The sequence below is a fragment of the Podarcis gaigeae genome (genome assembly GCF_964106915.1).
Source record: "Podarcis gaigeae genome assembly, chromosome: 6".
In the NCBI taxonomy this organism is placed as follows: Eukaryota; Metazoa; Chordata; class Lepidosauria; order Squamata; family Lacertidae; genus Podarcis; species Podarcis gaigeae.
In genome coordinates, this window is record NC_139682.1 from 16,734,245 (window position 1) to 16,750,935 (window position 16,691).

Genomic DNA, 16,691 nt, shown 5'->3' on the forward strand with positions numbered 1-16,691 from the left:
CATTTCCCCTACACTCTGCAGCCTCCCTGGCTGCTGACACTTCCAAATGCCCCCCTCCGGAGTTTAACTGAGGAGCGGGCACCCAGGAAGGTTGCAGAGTGCAGGTAGAACAATTTGTAGCATTAGTGAAATCACATCCATAGGCATTCCTCAACCACGTGAGGGTATTTCTTCCTCTCCTTCGGTAACATTCTAATGCAATTTCACTAACTGATGAAATATGGTCTAAACTTAAATACAGGAGGGTTGGGGTTTTTTTGTCAAATGACTACAATTCACACCTCTGATATACTTAATAGTTTTTAAAAAACAACAATGTTTTTGCAAAGGTGAGTGAGTTGCTTCCTCTTCTCCAAAGGGAATTACCCTAGGTGGGTTCTTTCTCCCAGAGACCCAATGACTTCCACATATGAATAATCCCTGCTATGTCTGAGTCAAAAAGAATTTCAGATAAAAGAGTGGGGGAGGCGAGTTTGTTGTGAAGGCTAGGATGGCTTTACAGCTTGACAAAGAACTCTTTCCCCCGCATGCACAGGCAAGACTGGTCCTGGGTACGTGTTGCTGAGACGGAGACTTATTTTAACTCCCTGGCCTTTAAAAGTGAAAGCCGTGTCCTTGGCACAATCAGATGAACTCTCTGAACTCGCTGTCCTTTACTGCAAGGAGGTGGCTGGCTGCTTTGAAGTTGTGTGGGATGCCTTCCTGGTTTTTCTGCTTCTTTACACAAATGTGAACAATGTCATGCTTGCATAACAATAGAATCATCGCAGTGGCAACACCACAAAATCCAATACAATCAAGGGTCCCTTAAGAAGGCCAATGCAGCTGCATTTCAGAGTTGGTGTTGCTCATGCATTCTTGCTAAGTCATCCTTACAGCTAACCTCCTTGAGGATATATGCTTATGGAGGAATTTCTATTTATTTGATAGACAACTGAAGGCAGCCCTGTTTCAGGAAGCTTTTAATGCTTGATTCACACACACACACCACACACTAGTTTTGTTGGAAGCCACCCAGAGTGGCTGGGGCAACGCAGTAAGATGCATGTTGTTGTTTAGTTGTTTAGTTGTGTTCGACTCTTCGTGATCCCAAGGACCAGAGCACGCCAGGCACTCCTGTCTTCCACTGCCTCCCGCAGCTTGGTCAAATTCATGCTGCTAGCTTCAAGAACACTGTCCAACCATCTCGTCCTCTGTCGTCCCCTTCTCCTTGTACCCTCAGTCTTTCCCAACATCAGGGTCTTTTCCAGGGAGTCTTCTCTTCTCATGAGGTGGCCAAAGTATTGGAGCCTCAGCTTCACGATCTGTCCTTCCAGTGAGCACTCAGGGCTGATTTCCTTAAGAATGGAGAGGTTTGATCTTCCTGAAGTCCATGGGACTCTCAAGAGTCTCCTCCAGCACCATAATTCAAAAGCATCAATTCTTTGGCGATCAGCCTTCTTTATGCTCCAGCTCTCACTTCCATACAGATGGGACTGCATACTCTATGCAGTCAGATGCATAGAGTATTATTATTATTATTATTATCATCATTATCATTATCAGTGTTAGAGAAAGAACAATTATTTGTTTACCACCACCCTTCAATCATATTCTGAAATGACAGAAGGGTATTTTCTGAGCCAGCTTCCTGATTATGGATTTGAGACTAGCACCCAACGGTGCTGAGACTAGCCCCAGGGCCTATTTAGACTGGCGTTTTATTGCAGGTGTATTCTGCAACATGTTCTTGATACGGTAGCAGTGCATTCATGGTGGATTTATTCTGCTTTGGTTTTGTTCTGCAATGTTTTCTCAGCGCTACCACATTATTGCTGTCCAGAGGGGCCATATAGCACAAGTAAAATGGGACAAAAATAAACCAGAACATTTCCAGCATGATGTGAAGGAATTTGAGCAGGAAGTTGCAGGCTACGCACTGATTGGAAAGGAAGCAGTGTGACCACCCCGAACCTTTTGCAAGTGCAAACCGTATTGACAGCAGAATTGCATCATGGACACAAATAATCATGAATGCGTAACAAAGACCCCCCCCCACACACACACACATTCCATATCCCAGAGCTGATGACTAGTAGTTGAATCAGGCTCCATCTGCACTATACATTTAAAGCAGTATTAGAGGTAAAGGTAAAGGGACCCCTGACCATTAGGTCCAGTCGTGGCCGACTCTGGGGTTGCGGTGCTCATCTCGCTTTACTGCCAGCATACAGCTTCCGGGTCATGTGGCCGGCATGACTAAGCCGCTTCTGGTGAACCAGAGCAGAGCACGGAAATGCCGTTTAGCTTCCTGCTGGAGCGGTACCTATTTATCTACTTGCACTTTGACGTGCTTTCGAACTGCTAGGTTGGCAGAAGCTGGGACCAAACAACGGGAGCTCACCCTGTCGTGGGGATTCGAGCCGCCAACCTTCTGATCAGCAAGTCCTAGGCTCAGTGGTTTAACCTACAGCACCACCCGCGTCCCTAAAGCAGTATTATACCACTTTAAACATTATGGCATCCCCCAAAGAATTCTGGGAACTGTAGTTTGTCAAGGCTGCTGAGAGTTGCTGGGAGACCATTCCCAGAGTCCTCTGGGGAAAGGGATTCAACTTTGGGAATGGTAGCTCTGTAGGGGGAGCAGGGGGGATCTCCTATCAACTTTTAGTGCCCTGTCACAAGTTACAGTTCCCAGAATTCTTTGGGAGAAGCCGTGATGTTTGAAGTGGCGTGACACTGCTTTAAATGTATGGTGTGAATGTGGCCAATGTTATCGCATTATCGGTGAATAGAGGGACACTCTTGCAGGACAAAAAAAAGAAAGAAAAGAAAACCCCAAAACATTTGTGGTATGAAAATTTACAGGATTTCTGGAAGAAGGAATTGGGCATGCACTGATTAGAAATGAAGCAGTACATGTGTTTTGAAATCTTTGCAGCTGCAAACAGTATTGAAAGGAAGATCACATAGAGCTGCGCCATCGTGAACACAAATCATCACGTGGGCACAATTTAACAAAAGATCTTTGAGCGGGTGGGGGAGGGAGCCTTGTCTGTTCTTTCAGTATTGACCCTACTAGAGTAACTAGAAATGTGTCGCCTTCCCTTTGCAAAGTCCCCCCCCCCATCTTTTCCTTCTTATTTCATCACTTAAGCAAACTCCCTGGGGCTTGAGCGGGAGACCGAATGCTCGCAAGGGCTTCTGATGTGCTCTAATTGGAGGCCGGGCCCTCTGAAGGGATAAGTGGTGCAATCATCCTCCCCCCGTCCCCCCCTACCCTGTGGCAATATGTGCACTCCCTAATCCAAACCATTCCTGAGGAGGGAGAATTGCAGCTGGGCTGGGAATGGAAAAGACAGGCAGGATCCAAGGCAAAGAGTCTGTCCAAGGAGCCTCCTCGGGCCGACTCATCTAATCTTTAACATCAATGCTCAAGAATGGAGATATCTAACCTGGTTTTAGAGGGCGCAGAGTTCAATCAACTGTGGCCCAAGAGTTTGAATTAACTGTCATTGAGACTGCAGGAAGATGAAGTGTGTGTGTGTGTGTGTGTGTGAGAGAGAGAGAGAGAGAGAGAGAGAGAGAGAGAGAGACTTCTGCAGGAATTCCAAAAGTTGGGGAAGAGGCATTTCAAAATGACTGATCCATTGATAAAGCTTTAGAGCAGACCTTGGCTGAAAGCATACAGGTGGGAGAGACAGGCTGGCAGAGATAACAAAGAGACAGAAATCTGGGTGGACGAGGAGTATTGAAGATCATGGCTCCAGTAACCGAATCCTGAGTAACAGAACCAAGTGGAGAGACTTGCACTCTTCCCTGCAACTTGCCCAGAGGAGACTGCTTTGTGAACCCACACAGAACTCAGTAAAGAACTAATCTAAAGCCTGCAAGTGCTTTGTCACAATGAAACGTGGTGGTCGTGGTTCTTTAGGGATTCATGGAGTGATTTTTGGACAAGCAAGCAAGCACGCCTGGATTTTGCAGATGAGCCTGGCTCAGGAACAGACCCACTGGAAATGGGAGTTTGGGCTCAATATAGACCTAGCCTGGATGGATTTTTCAGCAGAAGCAGGTGTTATCAATTGGACCTTTTAAGCAGGAACGTGTGACTGGGCTGGCTGGTTGCCAGATCCACCCCCCCATCCCCAGTTACTATAAATATCTTGCTAGTTTATCTTGCCTGCCTGGAGGCCTTCCCCTAGGACCTGCTGCTCGATTCTTTTTTACACTCCCTGTCTGCTATTTTAATCTTGAAAGAGCTAATTAAAAGTCTGGTGACAGCTTGTGTGCCATCTCTTTTAAATGGCTAGTGAATTTGGAAGGAGAATTTCCCAGAGATGATGTTCCTCCTTGACAGTGGCAAGGTGCACAGCGGTGGCAAAGCAGATGGTGGCGACAAGATCAAGGTGGCAGTGCCAGGTGGCAGTGGCAGATCAAGGCAGCCTCAAGTGGCAAAACAGGACAAGCCACCCCTGGGTGAAGAAGACACCTAGATGCCCTCATAAGAGCAAAATCCATACAAAGTGTGGGCAGTTCAAAATGCTGTTGCTTGCTGTTGCTTGCTATGCCAACAGAGTTACAAAAGCAAGCAATAAAAAGATTTTATACAAATAAATAAATAGTGGCCTTGGTCAGCATTTGATTTCTAGTAATATTAATGGACTCGGGTGGCGCTGTGGGTTAAACCACAGAGCCTAGGACTTGCCGATCAGAAGGTCGGCAGTTTGAATCCCCATGACGGGGCGAGCTCCCATTGCTCGGTCCCTGCTCCTGCCAACCTAGCAGTTCGAAAGCACGTCAAAGTGTAAGTAGATAAATAGGTACCACTCCGGCGGGAAGGTAAACGGCATTTCCGTGCGCTGCTCTGGTTCGCCAGAAGTGGCTTAGTCATGCTGCCCACATGACTCGGAAGCTGTATGCTGGCTCCCTCAGCCAATAAAGCAAGATGAGTGCTGCAGCCCCAGAGACATCCGCAACTGGACCTAATGGTCAGGGGTCCCTTTACCTTTACCTTTAATATTAATGTGCAATCTGAAGTCCATCTAGAATCATAGAAATGTCGAGTTGTTGGAGAACAAAACCCCAAGGTGGCTCTCACCTATGGAAGCAAAGGCCTTGAAAAAATCTAATATGGGATCGAATTGGCCAAAATATTGGGAAATTTTGGAGCAGGAGGGGGACAAATTGAAAATGCAGAGTTATGAGAAACTTAAAGACAAGGTGCAGGATTGGTTACATTATTTTCAAGTAAGAGAGGCCTATAATTTGGACAGGAAAAATGGCTTCCAGGTGGAAAAATCAAAGTTGGAAACAGAATTGCTAGATCCCAGTGTTAAGATATTGTCGAGGATGTATAATCTGCTGTTGCAATGGAATACTGAGGATGAAACGGTCAAATCTGTTATGATAAAATGGGCACAAGATATTGGTCATAACATTATGTTTGCTGACTGGGAACGGTTGTGGACCACCAGTATGAAATTTACGGCATTTAATGCCTTAAGAGAAAATATTATGAAAATGATTTACAGGTGGTACATGACCCCAGTCAAGCTTGCAAAAATTTACCACTTGCCCGATAATAAATGTTGGAAATGTAAAGAAACTGAAGGAACATTCTTTCACCTTTGGTGGTCGTGCCCAAGGATTAAGGTGTACTGGGAAATGATATATAATGAACTGAAAAAGGTATTTAGGTATACCTTCTTGAAGAAACCAGAGGCCTTTCTCCTGGGTATGGTCGGCCAATTGGTGTCAAAGAAGGACAGAACATTTTTTATGTATGCTACAGCAGCAGCAAGAATACTCATTGCAAAGTACTGGAAGACGCAAGACCTACCCACCTTGGAAGAATGGCAGATGCAAGTAATAGACTATATGGAACTGGCAGAAATGACCGGCAGAATCCGAGATCAAGTAGAAGAGCAGGTGGAAGAGGACTGGAAGAAGTTCAAAGCCTATCTACAAAAACATTGTAAAATTTATGAATGCTGAGGACACTGAAAATGAAATGAAGGGGTTCTAGTGATTAAGATAAATAAGAGTATAAAGGGAGGGATAAAGGATGAAAATGAATAATGAATGATCTTGCTGAACTAATTTTTAAAGTGGAATACAAGAAAGGAAGGCGGGTGGAAGTAAGGAAAATAAGGTTTTGAAGGTTATTAAATTGAAAAAGAGTTTTTCTTTTTTCTTGCTAAATTTTCTTTTTTTATGTTTTCCTTTTTTCTGTTTTGTTTGTATTTCTGATGTTTGTTGTTTGTTGTTTTTGTGATTTCTGTTGATTGTTAACCTTTTGTAAAACTTAATAAAATATCATTCTAAAAAAAAAAAAAGAAATGTAGAGTTGGAAAGGACCCTGTGAGTCATCTAGTCCAACCCTCTGCAATGCAGAAATCCCAGCTGAAGCCTCACTGACAGATAGCCACCCAACTTTTGTTTAAAAACCTCAAGTGAAGCTGAGTGTGCTACCATTCAAACAGCTCTCACCACCAGAAAGTTCTTCCTAATGCTTTGTTGGAATCTCCTTTTTCGTACCTCCGGGAGGAGCAGAAAACAAGCTTGCTCCATCTTCCATGTGACAGCCTTCAGATATTTGAAGGTGGTTATCATATAATCTCTCATCTGCAAACCCCTTCTTCATGTGTTGGGTGGGTTCAGCAATTAACCAGAGGTGAAATGCACTCTGTACCTGCTCAGAGGCATGTTCCTCCTTGCTTCCACCATCTCAGAGCTGAGCCACAATGTTGCCAGCTGAAAACCCTGGCACAGGTTATATTTCAGGCATGGCATGCACTTAGCTCTGGGAATAAGGGGCTCAGCAGTGTGAGAGGAGTAAGGGATGCAAAGTCTGCCCTGTATCCACAAATACACAAACACACACACACACACACACACACACACACACACACAAACACACACTTTTCCCGAGGTCAGCCTTGTGCATTCACTCTTTTTTGCTTGCTCTCAAAGGAAGCTGGAGGAATGGGAACAAACTGCACCCCAGGGCAGTTTCTCAGCATCAGCAGAGCCCATAGCTCTGAGTTCAGCAATGTCTCGAAGGCTGGAAGGTTACTTGCTTATCGTCAGTTTATTGTCTTTCTCAACAGCTCCAATTACTCACTTGGTGGTGAAAGATTGACAAAGTCATCTCTGTGTTTCACTTAGAACAGCACTGGAAAGGGGCGTATAGTCCGTCAAAATCCGTTGCAAACCATGCTCAATGCCACTTTTATCAAAGCACAAGTTGCACATGTGGTCCTGAATGACATCCACATAGATCACTTTCCTGGTGTGTGTGCCACATCATTCGATACCAGGAAGGGGGCTTGAACACAAGGAATTCACATTCCAGTATCTTGTTGCAGTTAACACTTATTTTTACTTATCCAAGCTCTCTAACTGTGCCTGTGTATGTGTGGTACTGCAGCAAAATGTTGCAGTGTGGATTGCTTCTGTTCAGCCATTCCATCCCCGTTTTTCATTTTACTCTATTTCAGCCGTCAGGTAGCATTCTGCCTCAACTCAGCATGCTCATTCCTTACAGAGCTGCTTTTGTGGTTTCCCCTCCTCAGGATTTCTCCACACACAAATACCACAGGTTTCTCCTAAGCTAGGGGATATCTCTCACTTGTTTGTGAGTGGCCCTGTTCTGGCTACATAAATGACAGCACATCAGGGGAATGATGATAAATTTATGGAGAAGCACCAAGGAAGTAGAGCAGTTCATCAGCCTCAGCATTTGACATCTTGAGAATTTCAGAGTTTGCGTTTTAAGGACCAAAACAGAAACAATGTTGGGAATTCATAGCTGGGTCTCTTGGTGTTTTCATTGCACCCTCACTTTGTAAAGCAGATCAGAGATTTGATTGGGGCACCAAATAGGTTCAACCAACAACTCCCTCATGCCACTTCTCCAGTTTAAATTATTCTGTTTCCTACAGTCAAAAAGCTACTTAGGATTCCTCATGCCTGTACAGTGGTACCTCAGGTTAAGAACGTTCTTAACCTGAAACTGTTCTTAACCTGAGGTACCACTTTAGCTAATGGGGCCTCCTGCTGCCGTTGCGCCACTACCGCACAATTTCTGTTCTCATCCTGAAGCAAAGTTCTTAACCCGAGGTACTATTTCTGGGTTAGTGGAGTCTGTAACCTGAAGTGTCTGTAACCCAAGGTACCACTGTATTTACACAGCAACCACCAGCAGCCAAACAACCAGTCAATCTTGCATGTTAAATGCATTCAGTTAACTCTATTAAATAGAATTGTTTACTGCATGTATCCCTCCCTTCCTCCAAGGAGCTGAAGGTGGCATATATGTAGGGCTGCCGTAAGCATATGTGGCGCCGGGGTGCAAAGATCTGCGTGGCACCCCCCCCCCGGTTGCCCAGTCCCAGGTGCACAGGTGGGCGGAGCCAGCCGGCCACCTCAGCGTCTCGCTGGTCGATCGCAAAGCCGCCTGCAGCCTCTCTTTAACACCATGTGGTGCAAATAATTCATAGCGTTGAAGCATTTGAGATGGAAGGATTTGAAGAGTGCATACCTGACTACTTGGGCAGAGCCAGCTGAAATGAAGTTCTTTCTCTGAAAGGATCCAAAGGTTGGGGAATTATGTAAGAGACTTTACAAAGAGCTTAGCTAAATCTATTTTTGCAATGCAACCCTACCTTAGCCACACTTCATACAAGTTCTGAACATATCAGTTTTTGGGGGGCTCATGTGTTTGCTTACTGATAAAAAGGCTATGCAGTGCACTCCCTGTTGCAACGTTTATGACTCAAAAGGGCTTCTCACAAAGGCTATCTGACTAAGCTCTTGTTTAGTGTGCACTGGAGGAAGGAGCGGGGAGTAGAAACATTCCTACACCTTTCGGTTTTTCTAGTTGGATTCTGCTCCTGTTGAAGGCAACCTCCTTGTTTTGCCACTCTACTGAGCTGATTTTCAAGTCAAAGTCCTTCTTAGAAAGAAGGTGTGCTTATCTTCTTCATTTATCAGTTTATATTAACACCTAGCTTTCCTCTGGTGGAGTTTGCTGCAACAAATACGAGTATTCTCCCTCCTCCCAAGTCTTTCCCTCACAACAACCCCATGAGGTTGGTTTGGTTGAAAGGAATGGGATGGATGGCCTGTGCAATGCATCCATCTCCAGTGGCAAGCTGAAACAGGTCACTTCGGAGGTACTTGGGGCCTCCACCCAAAGTCAGGATCTCCCAGAGGCATGTGGGTGAGAACAGAGTGCTGGGCTACATATGGGCTCTTGGTCCTGCAGGTTCTTAATCATCATCATCATCATCATTTATTTATACCCCGCCCATCTGGCTGGGTTTCCCCAGCCACTCTGGGCTGCTTCCAACAAAATATTAAAATACAATAGTCTGTCAAACATTAAAAGCTTTCCTAAACAGGGTTGCCTTCAGATTTCTTCTAAAAGTCTGGTAGTTGTTTTTCTCTTTGACATCTGGTGGGAGGGCGTTCCACAGGGCGGGCACCACTACCGAGAAGGCCCTCTTCCTGGTTCCCTGTAACTTGGCTTCTCACAGCAAGGGAACCACCGGAAGGCCCTTGGCGCTGGACCTCAGTGTCCGGGCAGAACGATGGGGGTGGAGATGCTCCTTCAGGTATACTGAACCGAGGCCGTTTGGGGCTTTAAAGGTCAGCAACAACACTTTGAATTGTGCATGGAAACGTACTGGGAGCCAATGTAGGTCTTTCAAGTCTGGTGTCATGTGGTCTTGGCGGCTGCTCCCAGTCACCTGGATGGGAGCTGCCGCATTCTGGATGCTGCATTCTGGATTAGTTGTTGTTTCCGGGTCACCTTCAAAGCTATCTTCTTATGAAGTGGCTCTAGCCAAAGTGGTTTGAAGTGAAGCTGGGTGGTCCCAAAGCTTTGGATTTACTTTTTGAAAATACCAGGACAGCCATCATAGCTCTAGTGCAGGCCTTTGAGCCTAATACTATGTAGGACAACTGCTATTGCCATCTCTGTATGAAGATAGCTGTCAAAGGAGGAAAATAAAGGATGAAAATTCAGAACTGCCTGGGTAGGGGGATGAGAGAACCCTACTTTCCCCACAAGAACACTTAGAGCAACAGGGTCCCTGCTCAGGGCTAGGCTTTGCACCACCCCAGTGACTTTCAGGACTTCAGCTTCCCCATGTGTGCTTTCAGAAAACCTAAAAAGGTAAAGGGACCCCTGACCATTAGGTCCAGTCGTGGCCGACTCTGGGGTTGCGGCGCTCATCTCACTTTATTGGCCGAGGGAGCCAGAGTACAGCTTCCGGGTCATGTGGCCAGCATGACTAAGCCACTTTTGGCAAACCAGAGCAGCGCATGGAAACGCCGTTTACCTTCCCGCTGGAGAGGTACCTGTTTATCTACTTGCACTTTGACATGCTTTCGAACTGCTAGGTTGGCAGGAGCAGGGACTGAGCAATGGGAGCTCACCCCGTCGCAGGGATTCAAACTGCCGACCTTCTGATCGGCAAGTCCTAGGCTCAGTGGTTTAACCCACAGCGCTACCCACGTCCCTCATCAGAAAACCTACCATGTAGTTATTCAGTGGGAGAATCAGAAGCAAGACTTTGCTGAGAGATAAGAGGATCTGCCCATTTTGGTGTCTCATCCATCATTCCACTTTGAAGTTCAGAACTTTGCATTCCCACATCAGCCTGCACTTATTATTTTAAACAAGTTCCTCATGAAAATTCATCAGCATTTTTGTGCAAAGCCCTCCTACTATATAACCTGTCCGTATGCAATTTTGCTGAAGGTGCAGAGCAATTTTCCCCTAACGTAATGCATCTCTGTTGGTTGTTTTTACTAAGTTCTTTTAAATTGCTTTTAATATTCTGCTTTAATTGGTGTTACCCACGCTGGGACCTTAGGGCAAAAGGTGGGTATTAAGTATAATAAAATAAATAAACACATGAATACATACATAATTGCATTTTAATGTACACTTTATGCAAACATATGCATCTTTGTACACATGACTTGTCTGAAGGACTACGTTGCAAAATTCAAGGGAATGTGAATCCCAAAGCATGGCTGACCAAACCGGTCATGCTCCCCTAAATCCACCTCTGGCGATATGCTAGAAGTTTATAAAACTATACAGTGGTACCTTGGGTTACAGATGCTTCAGGTTACAGACTCCACTAACCCAGAAATAGTACCTTGGGTTAAGAACTTTGCTTCAGGATGAGAATAGAAATCGTGCAGCGGCGGCGCAGCAGCAGCAGGAGGCCCCATTAGCTAAAGTGTTGCTTCAGGTTAAGAACAGTTTCAGGTTAAGAACGGACCTCCGGAACGAATTAAGTTCTTAACCCGAGGTACCGCTGTACATGGCATGAAGAAAGCAGACAGAGCAAAGCTTTCCCCCCTCCCTCTCTCATAATAGCACTAGAACTCGTGGGCATCCATTGAAGTGGAGTTTTGGAAGCTTCGAGACAGGTAAACCTCTCCACACTGAGCATAGTTAAGCTATGGAACTCTCTCCCACTGGAGCCAGGGATGGCCAGCAATTTGGATGGCTTTAAAAGAGGATGGGACAAAGTCATGGACAAAGCTATTCTCTGCCTCCAGAGTCCGAGGCAGTAATGATTCTGGGAACCCCAGGAGGACAGAGGGCTCTTGTGCTCAGGTCCTGTTCACGAGTTTCCCACAGGCATCTGGGTGTCCACTGCAAGATCAGGATGCCGGCCTGTTCCAGCCAGCTCTTCTTACGTTAACTGAGTGGCAGATTTCCCATATTGCAGATATTGCAGGCTGTTCCAAATATTGGAGCAACGTTTTATCTGCCAAAGTGAGAGGTTTCTAGATGCACACTCTGTCCAGGCAGGTAAGAGGCATTATAAGGACACAATCTATCCAGGCAGCAGCAGCAGCAGCAGCAAGGACTGTGGCCTGATGAGAGAGGCATGGTCTGTGGGCGAGATAAACAGACCTGAGTTTTCCCATCCCTGCTCTCAAAACAAATCTGCCCCAACATGAACCTGTGCCAATTCTCAGTTCAGTACAAGCAAGTTAATAATGCAGATGCAAAATCAGTTCAAGTGATGTGAGAGGCCCTGGTTGTTTTGAGAACTCAAGGCAATGTTGGAACATGCTTTTCAATGAAAGGTTATAGCTAGCATCACAGCTCTGTTCAGCAAGCAGGATAGCCCTGTTTAATTACTAGCGAAATTGCAGTTACCCAGTGAGATGATGATACCAATCTTTAATTAGTTATAGTTTTGATGTAAATCTCTACAGGTTTCAAATACTAGTGGTTTGCCTTTTCATGCTGCAAATGGATAGAGGATTCTTTCAGTGCCTCTCCAAACAAAAATAACTTTGGTTTGCATAAAGAAAGCATTGCTGTGTTATTTCTTGCCTCGCCACACACAGACACAAAAGCCTAGCTGATTCAAAAGGGAGGAATAGCTCCTTCATGTAAGGCCAACATCCTGCTTGACTTGAGAGAGTGACAGAGACCAAAGTACATCTCAAATGTACCCTTCATATTTTAGGGCATGTTTTTGTCTGCTGGTTTAGTCTGGCATTTATTTGTATTGCCATCCTGTTTATGGGTGAAAACAGGCATGGGCACAGGAGATCTGTGATCATATTTTCCATTTTCAGGAAAGGCAATTGCAGAGGAGTCAAATTCTGATTTGATCTGCAGTGAACACAGTGAACAGATTTGTGAACACTCACAAATCTGCCATCAAAACGTCAGCAGAAAATAACCTGTGCTATTATTCTCCACCCTCCCCAAGAGCAAATTCTAGCAGCAAATTCAGGGAAGTGAGCTTGATCAAGGAACCAGCTGCAATTAAAAATTGGAGTGCCTCCCTTCACACACCCCAAGTTTCTTTAAATTGAGAAATATAGGGAAATATTTTTGACTCTAAGGCAAAAGGGCCAGGTCTATCCCACTACATCCATCAGACTACACAGTGTAACATACCAAATGTAGTGCTTCAATTTCCAATAAACAACCCAAGTCTGCCTTGGAAGCCGCTGCCCATAAATGGCTACCATCCATATGGGCTATGTTCCAGCTCTGCTGTTGAATACCAGTGCCTGAATACCAGTTACTACAAACTGCAGATGGGCAGAATGCTATTGTGTTCATGTCCTGCTTGAACATGCATCTGGTTAACCACTGTGAGGACAGGATCCTGAACTAGATGGACTATTCACTTGATCCAGCAGGCTCTTCTTATGGTCTATAGGTGTCCTGGCTATGCAGTTTTAGATGCTTGATTTCTGTAATTAATTAAAGTAAACCTACCCTCCCGCTCAACCACACAGTTTACTTAACTATGCTGGGTTTTTTGAATTTTTACTAATTTTATCTGTTTTGAGGATTGGTTTCATTGGTTTTCTTGAGTGTTTCCTGGATTTTAGTTGCTCAATCTACAATCTTAATACAGTGGTACCTCAGGTTAAGTACTTAATTCATTCTGGAGGTCCGTTCTTAACCTGAAACTATTCTTAACCTGAAGCACCACTTTAGCTAATGGGGCCTCCTGTTGCCGCCACGCCACTGAAGCACGATTTCTGTTCTCATCCTGAAGCAAAGTCCTTAACCCGAGGTACTATTTCTGGGTTAGCGGAGTCTGTAACCTGAAGTGTATGTAACCTGAAGCGTATGTAACCCGAGGTCCCACTGTATGTACATGTTGCGAATAAGTGGCTTATAAATCTCTCAACATAATTTTAAAAATACTGTATGTCTGAGGTACCCTACAGGTACTTTCACTTGCTGACAATTAAAGATGTAGACAAAGTATACAAAGCAGCACTTTAATGTTTATTCCATTCATGCATTATTCCATTCATCCCAATGCAATGTGAATGAAGCCAGGGAGTCTGGTGGACTGGTGATGGAAATGTTGCTGTCACATGTCCTGCAAAGAGGCCATATCCCACCCTCACCACAGCCCTCCAAACATTATCAGTCCATGTCCACCCATCAATGAGAGGACTGCCTTCTTCCATAGCAAGCTCTTGGAGACTGCTGTGGATGGCCCTGCCTTCAGACATTCAGTGGGTGGCTTGGCACAGTGACACAAGGGAAGTTTCTCCAAAGAGAAGTTCACTTTGCTCTGTCCTGGGCAAAGTCCAAGTTATTTGGCAGCTTCTCCTTTCTTACTTGTTTTTGAAAGCCACTTAGTTGGTTTCTGCAGCACAGGTGATTAATTTCTTTTTATTTTTATGGGATTTCAAATAACAATATAGGTAAAGGAGCCCTGGGCGATTAAGACCAGTCAAAGGCGACTATGGGGTTGCGGCACTCATCTCACTTTCAGGCTAAGGGAGCCGGCGTTTGTCCACAGACAGCTTTCCAGGTTATGTGGCCAGCGTGACTAAACTGCTTCTGGCACAACAAAATGCAGTGACAGAAACCAGAGCACATGGAAATGCCGTTTACCTTCCCGCCACAGTGGTACCTATTTAACTATTTGCACTAGCGTGCTTTTGAACTGCTAGGTCAGCAGGAGCTGGGAATCCGTCGTGCGGATTCAAACTGCCGACCTTCCAATCGGCAAGCCCAAAGGGCTTAGTGGTTTAGACCACAGTGCCATCCACGTCCTACTGATGATATAACAATATGGCCCTATAAGGATACCAATCTACCACATATTCATTAAAGTAAAATGCAAATATGCTGCACCGATCACTATTTCTGGATTTGCTAATTGCATTCCTTTGTTTGTAGATTTTACAAACTATGTGCCTACCAATCTGACCTTTTTGAAAATGACTGGGGGGATAATTATGGCTGTAGTCATAATTCACCTGGGAGCACACATATATGAAATTAATAGACTACTAAATATGCCTAGGATTGCACTGGAAATCAGGCCAACCCCACCTGCATGTTTTGAAATATACAGTATTTATTTATGTGTCTAGCAGCATCAGGGAGTGGAGAGTGGCCAAGATTTTTTAAGCAATCATCTCTGATCCTGCAAAACCATCTTGTTCTGGGTGTTCTAAAGTTCATCAACCAACCTGCCCCCCCTTTTTGCTGGAAATTGAACATGTGTTTGTCCTGCACATGGGAAGGACCTGAAGATGGACAAGGAATGGCTGTTATGTCTGAAACGTTTATTGTGACCTTTACAAAAAACAAAATAGGAGGCAATGATTAAGTACTTAACGAAGGGAGTAGCAGATGTCTTGACTTCCTCGCCTGTGGGTTACATCACAACCACAGGGCTGGAATCAAATCTCCTTTTCCATTCCAGAAACTTCAAAAACAGCTTATGAAAACGGGGAGTGGCATGCGTCTTAGCAGGAAACTTCTGCCTCAGGCCAGTCCTGTCCTTTCCTGATGTAACAACTACATTCTCATTCAGCCTTCTTTATATTTATTCCAGCATTTCAGCAAGGATGCAGCCCCTGGTGTGGAAGGAAAGAATTGGTCTGCTGCCTATAAACTATAAATCTCTCTCCCCAACCCCCAACTCGGAAGTGTGTGATGATCCACTAAACTTTAATAACAAACACTATGCAAATTGCAATAACAAATGCCAATTGCCATGTGCAAACTGTTAATGAATATGACTAAGCTGTGGGCCTTTTTAAAATTCACCTCGCCTCTGCACCTGCCTCAAAACTGTGCCAGAAAGGGAATCACTACTGAAGACACATCTCAGGCACTAGGAACAACCCAGATGGGATGTCATTCATGTTATCTGGACGTGTGAGTGGATAGCTTTTAAAAAAGTAAATTCCAGGCATGGGATATGAGCCAAATCCAGCACACTGAAAAGGGGAGGGGGGTTAACTGTTTGCCACTTCACTGTGGTCCAAACTTATATCCTGACGGGGCGGGGTGCCCATGGGGGCTTCATGTATACTTACTAGATGTCCAGGTAAGAGTGCATAGGATTTCAGCCTAGGATAAAACAATGTGATGCTCGATTACCAGAAAGTAAATTCCATTGAAACCAGTGAGACATACTGCTGAGTAAAAATTTACAAAGACCACCCACCAAACTAGACCACGCACCAATATCATATACCCCCCCACCCCACTGACAGCAACTGAGGGGAGGGGATTTCGTTTAGGGAATTTTAACCCTATCCCGCCCAGCGCCGCAGCCCTAATCAAAATGGTGCCAACTCCGCGGTGCGTAGTTTCCTTATAGAAACAAATCGGTGCGCGATGCGACGCCACAGGTTACTGCGTGGCATCTGCAAACTCCATTCGGACTCCTCTTTCGCTGTTTTGTTTTGTTTTTTTAGCTGGCGCGCCAAGAGCACAACCTCGCCTCCCAATTTCTACCTGGCTCTGGAGCTGACGGTGCAATCCTACGCCTACTTACCTGAGAGTAAGTCCGACTGAACTCAATGGGACTTACTCCTGAGCCTAGGGCAGTCCTAGTAGCGCACGGTAGTTGGCGCAAAGATCGGGGGCTCAGTCAAAAGGAAGGGAAAACTCTGGGCAAGAAGGCCGGGATAGTGGGGGGTGGGGAAGGTGCCAAAAGACAAGGATCTCGCCGAGGGCATCCCGAGCCGTTTTAGCCTCGCGGAGAGGCTTCCCCGGCTGCCTTCGTCCTGCATCCACCGCGCGGGAGGGAGGCGAGAGCGGGTGGGTCGGGATTTCGCCTGGAAAGTCACCTGATCCGCCCCGCAACCCGCCAGCCCCGCCGCGGCTTCCCCCGAGGGCCGCCCGCCGCAGCCGGTCCCTCCCCGCGCCCTGCTCTCCTCCC

The 16,691-nt window shown here is 45.5% G+C and overlaps 2 long non-coding RNA genes across 3 annotated transcripts in view; both read right to left on the bottom strand.

The window, feature by feature from the left end:
- The window catches only part of LOC310847238, a 410,873-nt gene that overhangs the window by 379,877 nt on the left and 14,305 nt on the right, over positions 1–16,691 (bottom strand). The window contains exon 3 of one of the 2 annotated variants that reach the window (XR_014565709.1): positions 1,229–1,380. The exons of the other annotated variant lie outside the window; for it this stretch is intronic. This is a non-coding gene — a long non-coding RNA (uncharacterized lncRNA). Of the gene's footprint in view, positions 1–1,228; positions 1,381–16,691 lie in introns of those variants that run through there. 2 annotated transcript variants of the gene reach the window in all.
- LOC310847250 lies at positions 15,061–16,618 on the bottom strand. Its single transcript, XR_014565725.1, has 2 exons — positions 16,305–16,618; positions 15,061–15,375 (listed from the first exon to the last, which is right to left on the bottom strand). It is a non-coding gene; the product is annotated as an uncharacterized lncRNA (long non-coding RNA).